The following is a 19,512-nucleotide window of genomic DNA, read 5'->3' as shown; positions in this document are numbered from 1 at the left end:
ATACAAAATTCTGCATTTCACAAAATGAAAAAACACGTATTAGCCGGTGTCTACAATATCAGTGAGTCACTGTTGGAATTGGCCAACTCGTTCAAGTATATGGGTGTAACACTTTGTAGGGATATGAAATGGAATGATCACAAAGGCTCAGTCATGGGTAAAGCAGGGGGTAGATTTCAGTCCATTGGTAGAACAGTGGGGAAGTGCAGTCAGTCTACAAACGAGATTGCTTGTGCGAGCAGTTCCAGAATGTTGCTCAAGTGTATGGGACTTGTACCAAGTAGGACTAACAGAGGGTATTGTACGTACGTAGAGAAGGGCAGCAGGAATGGCCACAGGTTCCTTTGGCCCACGGGAGAATGCCACAGAGATGCTGAAGGAACTGAACTGGCAGGCTTTTGAAGATGTCACCAAGTATCCTGAGAAAGTCTTCTTACAAAGTTTCAAGAACCGGGTTTAAATGATGAATGTAGGAATATACTACCATCCACTATGTAATGTTCACATACACAGAGGCATTTAAACAACCATTCATCCTATAATCCAAAGGTAAATGGAACGGGAAGAAACTCTAATAAGTGGTGTAATGAAGCGTACCCTCTGTAGATCACAGTGGTTCGCAAAGCATGGATGTAGATGTTTATGCAGTTGTAGAAAATACCCTACTTTCACTGTGTTCTGTCATGTGATAGTAGTGTCTTTTATGGTTTTGTGTCTTCTAAATTTTTATTTTATTATTATGCTTTTTTCCACGGCAAATTGCAAATATTCCGTGACGAATTGAATTTTTTCCATTTATTGTTCCACAACCAAGGTCAGATATCTGAAAGACAAAACTTGACTAGGTTTTACAGTAACAGAGCAGAGCTGATACCCACACTACGGGTCCTCAGGTGCATTTTCTCTGGTGTTCCAGCAGGTATTTGCAGTTTCGTTCTAGTAATGTGTAGCTGGAAGCAGCCCAAACAAGCACTGCTCATTAAGTTTCTCATGCAATGTTCCGTTTCGACGGAAAGCGCCGGTTTGTTTCCCTTCACCAACAAAATTACTTTTAAATTGGAATTTTATGCGCCATTCGACAGAGCTATCCCAAATTAGTCTAGTGCGATACTCGTTTATCGATATATGTTAACAGGGACAGTAAAACAAGAAGAATAATCTAGAATTCCAGCAGCAATGGAGCAGTGTTTCTGCGTGACTGTAGCAGTCAGTGCAGGTCAGGGTGGAGCTGTCGCTGCTGGAGTACTCGTTATTATTCTTGTTTTACTGTTCCGGTTTCCAGTTAATAGACGTCGATAAAAAGAATACCGCACTAGACTAATCTGGGACCACTCTGTCGAATGGCCACGTAGAATTCCGATTTAAAAATCGTTTTCTTGGTAACATGAAACAAAGTGATGCTTTCCATTGATTCTGGGCGTCGCATGGAAGACTTGACACACAGGATTTCTTTGGGCTAACTCCAGCTGCACTTCGCAAAAATGAAACTGGAAACATCTGCCGAAACACCAGAGAAAATGCGCCTGACGACACTTTGTATGTACACATTACTGACGATTGGAAGCCATCCGAAATTAATTCGCCATAAATTTGCTGAGCGCAAATATCTTGGCATCAGTTGAGTTAGCTACTACATATCAGTACGTGAATATTGGGGACTATGGAGTAGGGATGTAGATAATGTGATGTGCGGAAGCTCGGGTCCAGCTGGGAGGTGTGTTGTGGTAGCCAAAGTGGTTAAGGTGACTTCTCGCTGTACGTGGGAAACCCGGATTCAGTTGGCAGTTAGACACAAATTTTCATGTCACTAATATGCTATACAGATCATGCCAAGATATTCGTAGTCAGCGAATTTATTTAGAATTAATATACAGGGCATTTGTTTTAACTCGAGACAACTAAATATTTCGAAAATGTACAAAAAATGTCACAGGTTTGAGTCTTGGTCCGCTACACAGTTTTAGTCTATGAATGATATGAAGTGCCACTGGTTGCATCCTGATCTTAAGGAACCCAAAGTGTCAATTGTTTCTGCTCCTCGTATTTTATTGTGGACTCCAGGTTTTCCCAGATACATGGACACGGTGATATATGTCGTCTTAATGTCTAATGGCCAGTAAATACTGTAATTGTAGAAGTGTGTATTTATTTGCTGCAGATTACAGCAGCTCTTGTCCTATCGCTGTCCAGTACCGACACTTGCTGGTAAGATGCTTCTCCTTCTTACACGTGGCATGACACGATCTTTTCGCAAACAACTAACATTAAAATGCGATTTTGAAATGAGAAACCTTTTGCATAATCTTTCATTATGTACAGAATCCAGACGGTATTACTCCTAACTACTTTGTGAATTTGTGCTGATACGCTAACCATTTGCATATTCAAGCGTGTAGTTCATTTACCGGTAAACTGACATTTCTTGAATGGCTTTTTCATAATGCTGTAATTTTAATGGTCACAAGAGCGCTTATACACCATCTGCTCAAAATTACCGAGACACATATCAGTGGACTTTAGAGTGGCGTGTGTCCATCCATCACCTTCAACATGACTTGAAATCTGCTAGGGATACTTTCAATGTGGTGTCTGAATGTCTGTGGAACTCGTTCTTCCTCAAGAACCGAAACCAGAGAAGGTGGTGAGGTTGGACGCTGGGGTCTGGAGCGAAGTCGATCTGGAGCGAAGTCGACGTTGTGTTAGGTTTTGGTTGGGACTGTAGGCTGCATAGTCCATTTCAGAAATGTTATTTTCCACAAACGAACGTCTTACACATGATGCTTTATGAAAGAATGCACTGTCATGCCGATGCAAACCCACATCTCTACGAACAATTTCTCTACTGTACAGAGTACACAATGCCACAAAATATGTTCATATCCTTCCACGTCTCCCGAGCGTCTGACTCGGTGTGGCACGACGGTCACGAGTTCAAACTTTTTGAACAAGGGATACCGACGTCCCAGATGACGCTGATGCGGTCGTACCTGTGTGAACTAACCTTCCACGTGAGGGCTGACGACGGTACGTCCACAGACCGGCAGATACGTGCAGGGGTGCCGCAGGGGTCAGTTCTCGGCCCCTCGCTGTACTTCCTGTACACTGCCGACGCGCCGAAAATGGCAGGAGTCGAACTGGCGCTGTACGCTGATGACACAGCCCTGTTCACTCGCAGCTTGAACCCCCAAGTGCTGAGAAACCGTCTCCACGCGGGTGCGACGCCTTAGGCTCATGAGCAACAAAGTGGCGGCTGAAATTCAACGCCACAAAGAGCCAGGCAGTCGTCTTCACCCGAAGACTTCTGCCGCCAGGGCTTACGCCGGTTGAAATCCTGGGAGAAACTATCCCATGGAGTGGGACGGCGAAATACTTAGGGGTTACCGTAGACCGCAGGCTCACCTGGAAGCATCACATCCGTGATGTGAAAGGGAGAGCAATAGGACGCCTTCGCGCCCTGTATCCGCTGCTAAACCCGCAGTCGTCATTGCCACCGCAACACGGCATCACCCTTTACCTGACATTGGTTCGCCCACTGTTAGAGTATGCGGCCGTGGTCTGGGGGAAAGCCGCACATTGTGACTCTGCAGCGGATACAGCTATGCATCTTCCGAGGCGCTTGTCGACACGCCAACTCCACGAGAACACCAGGATCCTGTCTCTCTGAGACAGGTTTCGCGCCAGCGCCAGGAAGTTCTACGAGAAGACGGGACGCTCCCGCAACTGGTTCATCCGAGGACTGGGCCAACAACCTCATCAGAGGCCAACCACGCGTTGGCCTGACCTGCTGAGGGATTAAGTTTTACTAATCCCTCAACAGAGTGTGTCTTTCTCTTTTTCAGGTTACACCAGCTAGGACCGATCAACAAGAGTGGTAATATATCTTTCTCTCTTTTACAGGAACCGCAGGAATGACAAATTTTGTCTAAACTGCACCACCTCGAGCCAAGGATAGGCTCGTCTTTTCAGCGTCAGCGTTAGCATATCCTTCCACATTTAGCTTCTTCTTAAGCACAATAAGGGGACCACATCCTGATCACAAAAAACACCCCCATACCATAACATCTCTTCCACCATACTTCACTGCTGGCAGTTCACATGACGACAGGTAAGGTTCTCCAGACATTTGACAAACCTCAATCACTTCCATCAGATTGCCACAGGATATAGTGTGATTCATCGCCCCAAATCACTCGTTTCCAATCGTCCACAGTCCAGTGTTTGTTTTAGTTTCCAGATCACCATCTGTACTGCATATTTCCAATAATCAGTAACGTTGACGGCTTTTTTATTTGCAATGATAAATTCTATCACTTTGTAAGTTTAGCCTATTTTTGGGCATATCATTAGGTTGTGATGATCCTCTATTGCACTACAATCGCTCTCTATATTCACATTTTCCCAGGGTGGTATAGTACCATGTGACCCCAGTTCTTAAGCCGTTAAGCATTCTCCATGTCGGAAAACGATTCCCAGTAGCCAATTGTTCATTTGTTTATTTGCGTCTGATTAATACAGTTTTGCCATAAATTTTTTCGAAGTATTTCAGGCAACTCGTCTACAGGGTTGGTCATTCACGTAAAACTTTGCCAGGATTTCATTCGGCTGTGCTGTATTCGGTAACTGTACAATGGGTGCCTTTGATCATTGGATCGTTTCCTTCTTTCGGACTCAGCTGCAACTTTCCCTCTGATTGTGGGTGGTGCAATGTCGAAAGTGGGGTAAATTCGTTGAACTGTCGTTGATTTAGGCAGCTACACATTATGTGCACTCTTTCATTAATTGCCACATCGTCCACACATTTGGCGTATGCAGAGTTGTACCAGACTGGTGTCGCATACTCTGCTACAGAGAAACATATTGCAAGACCCGATGCTCTCAGAATTTGAGGTTGAGCTCGTCATTTTGTCCTGGTGAGTTTTGGGATGATATTATCCCTTGTACAATCTTTTCCCTTCACGTTTTGGCAGTGCTTTCGAAATGCCAGAGTTTTTTCAAATTGAATACCCAAATACAGGGCGTTCGGAAATTCCCCTTACAGACTTCTACGACTTGTAGAGGGGAGTCAGTGCAAAACATTTTTTAATAGGAACCCATGTCCGGAAACGTACCGTTTCCGATCTACTACGGTTTCAATTCAGATGTAGAACCAGTCTACGTCTGCTGAGGAAAAGAGAAAACTATCAGAGTTACTTGTCCTGATATGCAAGAGGTTAGACAGGAAGAAGTGTACTGCGTCAGATGGTCACCAGATGTCATAACGTTCGTCTTGCTGTGAGACCTATTCAATGCCTGTGCATCTTCAAAATGGTTCAAATGGCTCTGAGCACTATGGGACTTAACTTCTGAGGTCATCAGTCCCCTAGAACTTAGAACTACTTAAACCTAACTAACCTAAGGACATCACACACATCCATGCCTGAGGCAGGAGTCGAACCTACGACCGTTTGCGGTTCCAGACTGTAGCGCCTAGAACCGCTCGGCGACTCCGGCCGGCTGTGAGTCTTCGATGGTTTGCTATATGATTTCGGAATACACGGACATGTTCTTGGGTATGATGAAGCTCGAGTTAACAGAAGAGCTGCTAGTAGGTTGTATCACTAACGTTTCTCGCAATGTAGCACACCATCGCACAAACTTTTTGCCCAAGTTACGCAGCAGCTCCAGGAAACAGGTAGATTCACTATGAGGGGGAAGGGCTGTGGCACTCCACAGGAACGCCTCACGAGTGAATATGAAGAAGATGTACTGCATCATATTGAAGAGAATCCATCAATGGATACTCGAAAAATTGCACATGCAATGAGTGTTAGTCACAGTATTGTCTGAGATGTAATGCATGAGCAACAATTACATCCATACCACTTACAAAGGGTACATGCTAGTAGCAAGGTAATATCAGTTCTGGCGCATTTTTGGTGTGCAGGTTGTATACATTCAGGTGCAAGCATACATTCGGTGTAAACTTGATTCGTTTATGACTGCCTCCTCCTCCTCCTCCCCTTAACCTACTGTTATGGTAACTGATTTATGAATCCCTAGGGGTTAATTTATGACCTCTGGGGACAATCAATGCATTCTTCTGACAAACTGCTCACACCTCCCCCTCCCCTCTTCCCTCAACACCTCTGGGATATCCCCAACATTCCCTCTCCCCTTCGCCAATACAAGCACATTTTTCATACCAAATTAATTGATTAATTAATTAAATTGATCAATTAAATACCCTGATCCTGTCCTGGGAAATCCCACAGCCTCCTTTGCCTCCAACTCTCCCCCCCCCCCCTCCACTTAGAAAAAAATGCTGGGAAAATCGCTCAATCTGTGCAGAGCTGTTGGTGTGGGAGGTGAAAGTTTTACCCTGTCCAGAACTACATGTCCCAATTATGTAATTTCGCTGCTGCAGATTGGAAGTGTTGTCTGGTTTGAAATTTTCACATGAGCGCTCACCTTGGTGTGCAGGGATCGACTGAGTTAATGCACAATGCCACAAGCAGAGGTCATCTAACCCCCAACCCTCACCTCCTCCCTTCCCGTCCCTCCCACAAAAAAATTGGTTGAAAAAGTCGTTGAGCTGATGGACTGCAAGGATCTCATGACAGGAAAGTCGCCTACATTGCAGAGGGTGTAATAATATATTGTTTATTTATAAACTCTGTTTGCAGGGGTTGGTCCTCTCTTTTATTTTGTAGGAAAACTCATCATTCTCTATCGTTTATTTAATTTTGGAAGATGAAGGTCTTGTAAAATACATCAAAAAGAAGGAATTAAATACATAAGTAGATCTGTTTTTTCGATAGTGCAAGGAATACCATCATGAGATCGGTGTTAACTTAACTCACCACATGGAATTACAATGTTAAAAAACTTCCAATTGCATCTTTGGACTGTCCACAGGGCTGACATGCTGGGGGCCATACTAAATGGTTCAAATGGCTCTGAGCACTATGGGACTTAACATCTACGATCATCAGTCCCCTAGAACTTAGAACTACTTAAACCTAACTAACCTAAGGACATCACACAACACCCAGTCATCACGGGGGCCATACTGTTTGGAGCATTGTGTCTTAGTGCACCCAAGTGCTCGCCACTTCGCCGTGACCACAAAACGTGACACCGCTGCCAGCCAGAGCAGGACTGGAGGTTCGCACAGGCATCAACCCCTGTCAAGTGGCTACTTCTTGTTGAACAAAGTATCAGGTGGTGGGAACCCTTTGATATTAGATACCTATGAAACCGTCGCTGCATTCTCTCAAGTGGCTACTGCCTGTTTGTGAGTGAAATAACATGTGCAAACATACAGAGACCAAGGTGTTGCCCCCCCCCTCTTCCCATTCCTCATGCAGACCAGGCGCTGGTAGCTGGTATATCCTTTTGCTCTTGCACTTCCAGTGTTGTAGAAACCTGTAGCTGATGGAACGAAGGCATTCCAGAAGAGTTAGGTAGTATCTGTCATCTGCCACCAGAAACCACACTAACCTCTCCCTTGTCCTGAACAAAGTAGAAGATACCCGAGAAACCCCCAGGCCCTCCAAAAATGCTAGGTTGTGAATGTCTTAGAAATAGGTCCCCCACTCTATCAAACTGATTGACTAATTAATTAACTCAATAACCTCTATGTGGGACAGTTTTACCTTGCATCATATGGGTGGCTACTATAAAGATCTTTACCTGGTACAGTTAGGTCGTTTGGCAGGAAGTCCATTACATTAGATGTAGCTGAGAATTTAAAATTTCAGCTGAACTGCGCTATGTCCTTAAACAGTTTGCAGCAGACAGGGCAGGGGTTCGACTGGAGTATGCTCGAAGTACCACTAGTGGAAACCATAAATTGATCAATCGGAAATTTGACATTTCCATTGGTTTTTAAATCACTATATAATCCCTGGGTTGGTTCTCTCCGCTAGACCAGGATGAGGATTGAGACAGAGGAGGAGGAATGGTCTAGCACATGATTGGATAGTAACAACACCGAATAGCACACCCACCTTTCCTCTGGAAGACAGAGTCCACTGGACTGTATTGAGAAGCAATAGACACCATACACTTCAACCACATTCCATTCTGTAGTAGTAGTTGTCACAGTTAGATCGCTGGAACACTCGTAAATCCCGCGAGCACATGTCTCAATGTCCGTATGCAGCACCCTAGGTCAGAGGTTGTGTAGTGATAGTTCCAGTGGTGTCACCGCCAGACACCACACTTGCTAGGTGGTAGCCTTTTAAATCGGCCGCGGTCCGCTAGTATACGACGGACCCGCGTGTCGCCACTATCAGTGATTACAGACCGAGCGCCGCCACGCGGCAGGTCTAGAGAGACTTACTAGCACTCGCCCCAAGTTGTACAGCCGACGTAGCTAGCAACAGACACTGACGAAGACTCTCTCATTTGCCGAGAAGATAGTTAGCATAGCCTTCAGCTAAGTCAATTTCTACAACCTAGCAAGGCGCCATCACCAAGTTATATTGAAATGATAATACTGTATCAACAAGACCAATGTTCCCCAATTGTGGATTAAAGTTAAGTATTCCAGCAGCTACGTACTTTTCTTTATAGCATTCATTACGTATCCTGTTTCAGACCTCACGCCATCCTGCGTGAGCTTATAGCGTGCATTTCGGCTTCCTCAAACAACACGGTGTTGGCACTTCTGCCGACACTTCAGTTCCCACCAAGTACACACATCTCAGCGATTGTGACAGTTCTGCAGCCAGACTCGGCCAACCAGAAGTACCACCTGACTGTGGAGGGTGTCCGGGATGACTGCATCCCCATACTCCACCTGACCAGCTCGGAAGGGTCAGTGCTGGCTTGCACATTAAGACAGAAATGTCTGTTCGTTTTGGTCACCAGCTACCTCCAACATACACCCAGATTGCGAGCAGAGTCGTCCAAGGAAACTTGCGACATATATATCGGTGTAATTACAATTAAATATTTCGATTGTAGTGTCAATCTGGTGACATTTGACAATGATAAAAGTATTGGAAATACCTCCTCCTGACGACTATGGCTCTGGAAACATCAATTTCCCTCGTAAATCTATATCCTTGTTGTGACTGAACATAATTTTCCACATAAATACTTCCAGCCTCCTTATAGCTATCAATGCATTGAAATCGTAGTTTTCCAGGCCAAATCTATTCCTCCCTTATGACTGGACATAGTTATTTTCTTGGGACTTTACACTGCAACACACACATTTTCATGATCATTTATATGTGTACAGCCTGTGAAAAGTTATGATATATGCACACACACACCTGGTAGGTGTCTCGATTCTTCTCAGTTCTAGAAAATTATTTGACATATAAGCCTACCAGCCATTTAGTTTCGAGAATGGACTGCAGGTGATTTCAGTCAGTAGTTCCAGAAGGTGCTCCAAGCCGCCAAAATTCTCTCAAACTAATGTTTGTAAGGCACTGGCATCCAGCACTATGTGATAATAAATAACACTCACAGAGACAAAAGCTTTGGAAAGACATCACCGACATGGGTTGGTGTACTGTAATAAACATTGCAGTTGATAGTGAGACAAAGAATATATGAGACTCTGCTTAGAGGAGGCGATAAGAGGACGTTCTCTGTATCTTTCTGGTTACAGCCATATTGTCTACCTTGTTTGCGCACTACAGCAATCCAGTTTAAACTGCATTGGTATACTGTGCAGGTGTTTACGAAATGAATCTATCACCTCTTAGGTCGGATATGCTCCTGAATACATTGCAATCTCAATTCCCCACGTCAAATCTATCCTCCACTTATAAGTAGACACATGTAACTTTGTTACAGGGTTAGTAGTCTGATCATGGTACATACAAGTCTGGTGGTATGTCAGAACAGTAACTGCAGTAACTTTACATTCCAACAGCATAACATTCCCGACTACTACCGTGATTATCACTTATAGGTGTACAGTGTCCGAAAAATTTGATATGTCCAAATCCACACCACCTGGGTGTCATTTCGCACAGCCTACCATAAGTTCTCAATATCGAAACCCTCCCGCCACGTCATTGTTATCACATTAAAGGGCGTAATAAAAAATAAAAAGCCCTAGAATCTTTTATTTAGATAACTTTCTTTCTTGCATGATAGCCGGCGCTTGCTAGACCAGGGGGAATTGATACCCCAGCAAAGTCACAGACCCCTGCTAATTCTCTCCAAATACCATCATATTCTGACAGGACTTTTCCACAGTTTGAAGGCTGGTTAGTCTTCCATCTACCATTGACTAGGTAGAGATCTATCACAACGAGAAAAATATCGCACTAAGTTACAGCGCATAAAAAAATTCTGAAGCATAACACCCTCAATTCATCGATACCCGAATGACAGTCTATAAATATCCCCCTCTACATGTCATAATCTCCTTTATCGTATTCCTATGACAACCACGCTAGAAATATGACAGTGTAATGCTGCCAGAGTCTTCATTGACAATACAGTGTATCTCTTTCTCCTCGTTATGTTTGTAACATCCAATAGAGTGAAACTTCGAACTATAAAAACTTCGCTAACGTCACCTAGTAGAGAACTCGATAAAATTTCACCATCTCTTCTGATACATCGGAAACAAATTCCGACTGCGTGTCGATATCTACCATATGTGCTGATCCCATATTGGTCCATTGCAGCAGGCAGCGAGTGATCGAAGTGTGTAAAGTTTTGTCGTCTGCACTGGAGGAAGACCATATCCCACGGACTATCAATCACAATAGAAAGTTTTTGTATGTCGTTTCAGAAGCAGTTTGATACACTGACTTTTGCTGTAACACATCGAAGCAATGTACGAGCCCAGATGTGTAAACATACATACGTTTTCTTTTTCTGCCAACACCTTGAGGTCTTTGTCAGATACTGAACCGGCATTAACCCATTTTGGCCCATTGACTCCCACAGAAAGCTGACATCGCATGGTGTAAACCAAACTGCTCCGACAACACAAAGAATGGTTGAAATAAAAGGCAGAGGCGTTGTTTCTTATTGACATAAATATGGAAGATATCTCAGTATATGGAAACTGGAAGAGGTTTCGGCATAATAGAGCGTTTTGAAACAGCTACTCGAAGGTGACGACCTCTACATTCAATCTCATCTTCCACAGTGACGGGGCTGCAAATGTCTCAGTGTTCTTTCTTCAAAGAGACCCAGAGCATTGAGTCCTCATATTGGTGAAGCATACCGCATCCTAGCATACCGTGTCCTAGGCAGTAGTCACCCTGACCCCCAAATCACTGGACACAGCGTTTCTCATTTTTCTGACTAAGCACAATCCACAAACGCAAGTGGAACAAGGGAGTGTTCTTCAGGACTTAAACACATAGGGTACAGATAGTATGCACCATTAGTGGAGGAATGGAATTATTTTCATACACTCAGGCGAGCATGTAATTACCCTCATCCCTCCACATTTTCGTCGAATTTTCATCAGTTTAACGTATTTTTCATCATTTTCATAATTTTACCAGGTTTTCCATACTAGCATTTTACTCAATTACTCGAGGTCCAAACCACCACTCTCGATGAGGTGTCACATCAACAAAACGTTTCATCATGTCGATCTCATGACACTATCAGCCAATGACATTGCTGCACGGTTCTCAATTACTGTATCCTTGCTAAATCACCCCCTCCAATTACTTTGCGAGGGTCATATAAATGTGGATAGATTGCTAACCCTGTTACACAGCCTACACCACTGTTTCTTAGGGTAGGAAACGGCCATCAGCAGAGAGGAAGTGCAAAAACTACGTTCCTTAGTGGTAACACTTTATAAATTTGGTGAGGTTTCATGACGATTTGCCATCTCCCCCTACGAGGATGGGAGTGACAAAGTATTCTAAAATTCATAGAATGAAATAGGAGATTCAGACATTTAGCACTCTGCTCTCTATTTCGAAACAAGCTACCCTTTCGTTGAACATATCGGCTAAGAACCCTGAGCAAAACTCTAAATGGCCTCTCTCCATGCATCTCGCAAATCTTTCCCTGTCTTTAAACAGCCCTCCCTGTAATATTGTCTCCGATTTAATTTGGAACTGACCAGAAATAGGAGAGTACTACACCCGTACATTCGATGTCTCGTGAAGGGACAGAATGAGCTGAGTTCCACATAATCAATACACTTCGATATTTTGCTTTCGCAGAGAGTGTTCCAAACTTGTACTAACCGACCCCAGTATACAGACCAGTATTCTCATTCCAATACCGTAACTGCCATTCTGTGAAGATTGTTCCATACCAGTCTTACTCACATCACGCATACAATTACACTCAATCTCTCTAGATGCTTGTATGCTGAGGAGTTTAGCAATCAATGGCGCATAGTAGATACGAGCCTGATACATTTGAGAGTATTTTGGTGATATAACAGATGATTAAGAAGAAAAAAAAGAAACATATGATTTATGTGTAATGGAGCTCGAGACAGAAGGAGAGTGAAATATTTTATGTAAATCACGTGTGCTATCAATTCTGTAGAACTGTTGTAGTGTTTGGATTTCATACCAAGAAGGTATGGGTAAGGGGAAAATGGTCGTAGAACCTAAGCATACATTCCTGAGGCTACACAATTCTGAACTTAAGCATGTTAGGAAAGCAGTGTGATTCCCGATATATAAGTCGCATGGACTGAAACGCTGTTAATACACCAATGCAGGAAATATATTTCCAGTAATGATCGAAGCAGACAAAATTAATTAAAATTTGCGCTGCAGCCAGGACTCGAACGTGGGTCTTCTTGCTTGCTAGGCAGAAATGCTAACCATTACACCACCTGCACGAACTACCTAAGCTGTAATTCCCTCCCCAACACAAACTTCAATTTAGTTTTCCCTTACATAGTGTCACTACTGCCAGGGCTCTCCGAAATTGGCAAGCACCCCAGCATTGGACGTAATGGGACGTCCTTGTACCATTGGTGATCTTATGGATCTGTATTTCCAGTACCTGACATACATTCACCCTGTAAGTTTTCTATGACACTCACATGGTGAGAAACTTTAAGATGAGAAAACTGTTACCTTGCACACCAAAGGGGAAAAGAAAACATAGCTTCTTTGTGATCTGTGTACTATATAGCTTTCCAAATGTATATAGTACCTACTGTTCAAACCAGGTTACGGTTCGGAAATTATGCTATGCTCGCATCAGTCATATAAAATTATCATCAGCAATGGAAAATGGAGGAAACAACGACATCTTATGAGGAAATTGACAAACACTTAGCAGTGGTGTTGGACACGTGAAATTAACGCCATGCTGCTCTAATTCCGTAAACAGATACATTCTCTTTCACACACAATATCTATCAAGCAAATGTAAACACAGTGATTGCAATTATCCCCCAAACTCCTCTCAGTAACTTAGAATCACCGCAGGTATGAAACTGAAGACTCTGTTTATGTCCAAGATGTAACAGGGTGTGTTCTGTAAGGTATTCGTTAGCTCACGCGACATGGGTGTTGTGCTGACAGTACTCACGACTCCAGAGAATACCACACTACAATCGATAAGCCATCCTCGAAACATCGTAGTGCATGATCTATAAGGGTTAGTAGTACAAACTATACTGAGATCCACCAGGGGCTGCAGCTGCCAACCCATGGGCATCATGTGTATTGATAGCAATTAGTTGATGCCTCGTTAAATACCGAAATACTGACCTACAGTGGACAGTTCTCTTCAGTGTGCCGAATCGTGTAGTTTCCAGTTACTGACAAGTCTACAGCCTGCAATGTTTGTCCATCATCTCCAAGACGTAGGCTCCATAGACATTGTAGGACAGCTCTGGACTCTACATTGGCATCACTCGTAGACACAGTGACGGGATTGTAATGTTTAGACGACTTGTAATAATTTCAAACGTCTAAGAAGCATCATTTGATTTGGGCATTTGTTCATACTTAATACATATCATTTTATTATTAATTGTTGGAAGTCTTTCTGATTGAAGACAACTTATGTCATCCTCCAGCACTCCAAACAGCTGTGATTGGTAGAGATTGCAGAGAAGCACATTGTAAATACTGTTTGTTAGAGTTTAAAACATGTAAACTGTCTTGCACAGATTCAAACAGGCGATTCATTCTGTAGTTGTATATTGCAGACCCAAAGCTGGCAATACAATACTCTTACGCTAAAGACACTTTCCAAAAATCTGTAAGGTGGTTGCCGATAACTGTAGGGTTATACCTGGGCTTGTGACCCAACATATATAAATTTATTACTCTACATTCGGTAGTCATCTACGTTAAACTATCTATTCCAACAAATATTCTAGCAAATACTTTACATAATAGTTCCTTTAATTATTTTAACAAAGTAGTGTTGCATATCCATTGAGGTAATAGGGATACATACAAATTGACTCCTATCTTTGATGCTATCCTGCGAAAGAGAACCAGCTGCCTCTAAACTGACATGGATCTGCGTTAAAGGATGATAGAAAGTAGATGGAGTAATCGGTTGAGAGTGGTTGTAAAGAGGTGTGATTTAGTGGTAGACTGATGGTGCATTCTAGAGAGAAGGAGTTGCTGTGGCAGATCATTTATCACACAGTTAACCTTTCTTTCCATTGTTCCACTGGGTCTATCAGTTATGTTGTATAACCTGCGTTCGACTCATGTACAATTGCATGTTGTGTGCGTCACTTACAACACTATCTACCTGCGACAGTTAACAGCAAACCTTTCCATACCACAGTCAGCAGAGGACCTGCAACACACATGTGACGAATCACATCCACCAAACTAATGGGAAACCTATTTCGGTACCCTCCTGTAGATGAAAGAAGATGTATGTGAAGTACTCCATTCCCCTGCCATATCTTGGACATAAACAGAGTCTTGAGTTTCGTAACTGTGATGACTCTAATTTAGCGACAGGAATACGATAAAGGAGATTAGAACATGCACAGGGCGATATTTATAGACTGCCATTCGTTATCGATGAATTGTAGGTGTTATGCTTCTGAATTTTTTTGTGCACTGCAAATTAACGTGCTATTTTTTTTGTTGTGATAGCTCTCTACATAGTCAGTGATGGATGGAGGACTAGACAGCCTTCTAACTGTGGAACAGTGCTGTCAGAACATGATGGGATTTCGAGGGAACTAGCAGGGATTTGTGAGATGGCTGGGGTAACAGTTCCTTCTACTCTGGCAAACGCTGGCTATTGTGCAAGAAAGTACCTAACGTAAATAAAAGACGTGAGGGATTTTTAATTGTAATTACTCCCTTTATTCCTCGACAAATCTGTGATAACGACGATGTGGCGGGAGTGTTTCCTACTGGGAAGCTATGGTAGGCTGTGCAAAATGACACCCAGCTGATATGGGTGTGTACATGCCTTAATTTTTCGGACATGTACAAAAATGATAATCACGTTAATTGTAGCGAACGTTATACTGTTGGACGTAAAGTTACTGTAGGTAATGTTCTGACATATCACCAGACATGTGTCGGTTGTGATCAGATTACTATTCCTGTAAAAAGATTACGAATGTCTAGTTGTAAGGGGAGGATAGATACGGCAAGGAGAATTGTTATTTCAAAGCACTGAGGAGTATATTCGACCTTAAGGGGTGTTATATTCATTTTGTAAACACCTGAACAATATACCAATGCATGGGTCAACTGGGCTGCTATAGTGTACAAACAGGGCTGGCAATACGGCTGGATACACAGATGATCCTCTCATTGGTTACCCTAAGCTGATCCTCACACATTGTTTTTCGGGCTATTGAATGCGATGTATATTCTAGTACACCAAACCATATCGATGATGTCTTTCTAGCCCTTCCATCCACGGGAGCTCTCTCGATTATCGTATAGTGCCAGTTGCCTGTGGTTTACAACACTGATTTGAGACAGTCCTGGTGGTATGCAGCTCCTTTCAGAACTGCTGACTGAAAATACCTGCAATCTGTTCTCGAATCTAATTGGCTGGAAGACTTAAATGTCAAATAATTTCCTAGAACTGAGAAGAATCGAGACACCTAGCCAATGTGTGTGTCGATATACATTTTTCAGGCGCTATACACATATAAACGAGAATCGGAAATGTGTGTGTCTGTTGGAGTGTAAAGTTACTGTGTTCAGCGTTCCGATATGATCAAAGAAAATGACTATCTCTGGTCGTACAGAAGGTATAGATTTGACATGGAAAACGATTTCAATGCATTGATAGCCATGAGTGGGATGAAATATAGAGAAATTATTATTTCAAACTACTCTTAAATATTCCACATGCATACCATGTCTCCACTCTTTCATCATTACGGAGCACAACTAAAACAGGTCTTAACTGCACAAGATCCAGCGGCAGAGTGCTGAAACATGGCCGTTCTCTAGGTCCTCTCCCATCTCTGTCGAGGTGGGGGAAACACCTTGCTATCGTATTGGTCAGCCACATTTCAGGCGCTCAAAGCTCTGGTAAATTTCATCTCTTTGGTCCCACCAAAGGTGGCCAAAGGATCGACTCAAAGATGATCATATATTCACATTCACTATCTGCGGTTAGCAGACGACCATATATTCATTCATTTCACAGATCTCACCAAACTGGATGTAGGGATTTACTTTGTGGGAGTGCACATATGATCAATTAAATAAATAAATTGTCATTCTTTCCCACACTGGTATCCGGCTTCGCTGTATTAATTGAAATTGAGTTATTTTACAAAAAAAATGTGTTGTTCTGACAAAAATAATGAAATATGTTGTACCTATTTTCAATGTCGGGCGGTACAGTACCCTTTCACCACCGGCTACCCATGCAAAAAAAAAATGGCACGGTACTATCCTTGCAATGCGAGGGTAGTTCCGAACATTTTTTTAAGAAAGCTGTATTAGAACAAACTTAGCAAGTCATCAAAATAACCAGGAGGAGACCTTAGCCCCTGGTGACCTCAAATTGACGTCCAAATGTTGTTACTTTACCAAATTATTGACACAGTTGTTGCATTATTGTACTCTCCACAATGCAGAGTAACGTACACATACAAATTTACAACAATCCACATGACAAATAAAACATTACATCATACAAATAAAAAATAATGGTGAGATAAAAAATTGCTTAGTTACCGGGATCTCCATTATTTTTATGAGTAATCCAAGCTTCACTAATTCTATGACAAATAAAAGAAAATACTAATTGTACTCATGAAATTTCAAATAGCTCACCGTCCAAACACAGAACAAGTAATCTGACATTCATAAATTGCGTTGTAATAATCTTTACACGGCAATGTCTAAATACAAAACAAAATCAACAAAAGAGAAAAAATTGAGTACACTAGTTACACGTAGAAGTCAGGCTCCATATCAATACACGCAATAAATAGTTAGCAATAAGTGCTTGAATCCACCAGTAGCTCTCGTATCTTACTCTACTGCACATTTCTCTGTTGTCACACATTTAGACGACAAGAACTTGCATTTCGACTAGCCTTCATTACACTTTAATGTGAAATATCACCACTGCGATAATGAAAATAAGTGACTTCAGTCAACACACCAACAAGATCATTACTGTCCACGACATTAAAATGCATCAGTTAATTCCGATATTTGTTGTGCAATGCAAACTCTTGTCCCCTGTGACAATCTTACTGATCAATGCTACAAGGGCCGCTACGTTAGTACTACGCCACTGGCTAATAATTAAAGCATCATTGTACCAAATATTCTAATAAACATGCTATGTGAACTTGATAACCCAGAACAAACAAGAAAAACACTAACTATTGTAAACACAAATGTTAATGAAATACAATTACACTTGCTGTCCCTTCAGGAATGAAACATATAAAAAAAAACATTTACACAATTTCAAATACATTATTCCCTATCTTGCGAGTCACACGGAAACATTTCATTCTGTGATTTTATTGGGGTCAAAAAGTTGCTGATAGTTTTCCTAGAAACACTGTCTCGGTGTCAAAGCTCTCCCATGGTTTCCCGGACGAAAGTCTTTAAGTCACTCAAATCGGCATTTTGAACACGCACTGAACAGTAAACTGTATCTCACATTAAACACAAATGTCATAGTCACTCTCAGCGCACCATCCACACGAATCTGGTCGTCCAGAAATAGCCCTACAACTACTATTACCCACGGTTCTGTCCTTTCAGTTCATGGTGTAATTAAAAGTCGTAAGTTCCAACAAACAGCACTTATTCCCGCACCAATTAAAGAAATGTCTCCTACTACAGACGCAAATGTCAATGTCCCACTCTAGTTTCTTGCGTTCATACAATAATTAGTCACCAAACGACAACTGTCCTCTTTAAGTATACCAAGCATCCCACATGCAATTCACAAAGCACACTTAACCAGTCGCTGCCAAAAGTTTATGGATCCCACCATTTAGTGGTCAAGACAAAACAAAACGATCGTCCTGTCTGCTAAAGACAAAATCTTTTCCACCACTCACAACGTGGAAACAGCAGTCCTTCACTTTCCACCTTATGGAGACGTAACGAGCAGTCGTCTTGTTTCACGGCTCCACAGTCCAGTACTAGTTAATAGTTGCTGGTAACAAATGCCCGCCGGGCTCTGCCGCACGCCGTCCATTCTGCCGTGGCGCCGCTGCGCGCCGCGTTGAGCAGAAGAAACCACCCGCTGTTGCCTCCGCGGGATACTTTTCCCAGTCGTAAGGGTGGCGGAACTTATGAATGGCCAGTGGTACGTGCGTGTCGCCCCAGGCCGTTGACCTGCTGTAGCGGGCGCGTGGAGCGTACCCTGACCGGCAGTGGAGTGGGGAGTGCACCGGCTCTGTTGCCGACGTCTCCTTGGATTATGTCGTACGGGCGCGTTCGGCGTAGCCCCTCAGCGCTACGACACCCAATCAGTCAGACCCTTCCGTACATCTCGCAACATTACAGACAAAAGGATATTCTTACAGTATTTAAATACTCATTGATTACATGTATGATCTATTAGATACATTGGTAATAAAAGAATCTTTGTTCTAAAAAAAAAACATAAAATCATACCCCCTAGTTTTCTACACATACAACATCAACATTTATCCCTTTTCTATATACAGCCCACACTTGTGCTATTGATTGTACCTGTCGTCCCTCATACAAAACACGAAAGTGTAAAAAAAAAACAAAAGGAATAATAAGCAATCTATACAGCTCATAATTACAATATCAAATAGTAGGCTACGCTAACATCCTATCACAGTGAAAATATTAGAAACTGTTTATTCTAAAACTACAATATACAGCGAACCTTTGTGCTTGTGACAGACTGAAATTAATACCGCTTGAAAGTGTTCTAACAAAAAAATAAGAAATAATCTACACAGCTCACAATTACCTACCACATGTTATTAAATAGTAAACTACTTTAACATCCTAACACAATAAACATTTTAGAAACTGATGACTCTAAATCTACAACATACAATGCACCTTTGTGCTTGTGACAGACTGAAATTAATATCTCTTTATATATTTTACCTTTTTATTATATATAACAACATTTCTAGGACAT

This window comes from Schistocerca piceifrons, chromosome 7, assembly GCF_021461385.2.
Source record: "Schistocerca piceifrons isolate TAMUIC-IGC-003096 chromosome 7, iqSchPice1.1, whole genome shotgun sequence".
NCBI classification, from domain to species: Eukaryota; Metazoa; Arthropoda; class Insecta; order Orthoptera; family Acrididae; genus Schistocerca; species Schistocerca piceifrons.
This window is presented reverse-complemented; position numbering follows the sequence as displayed.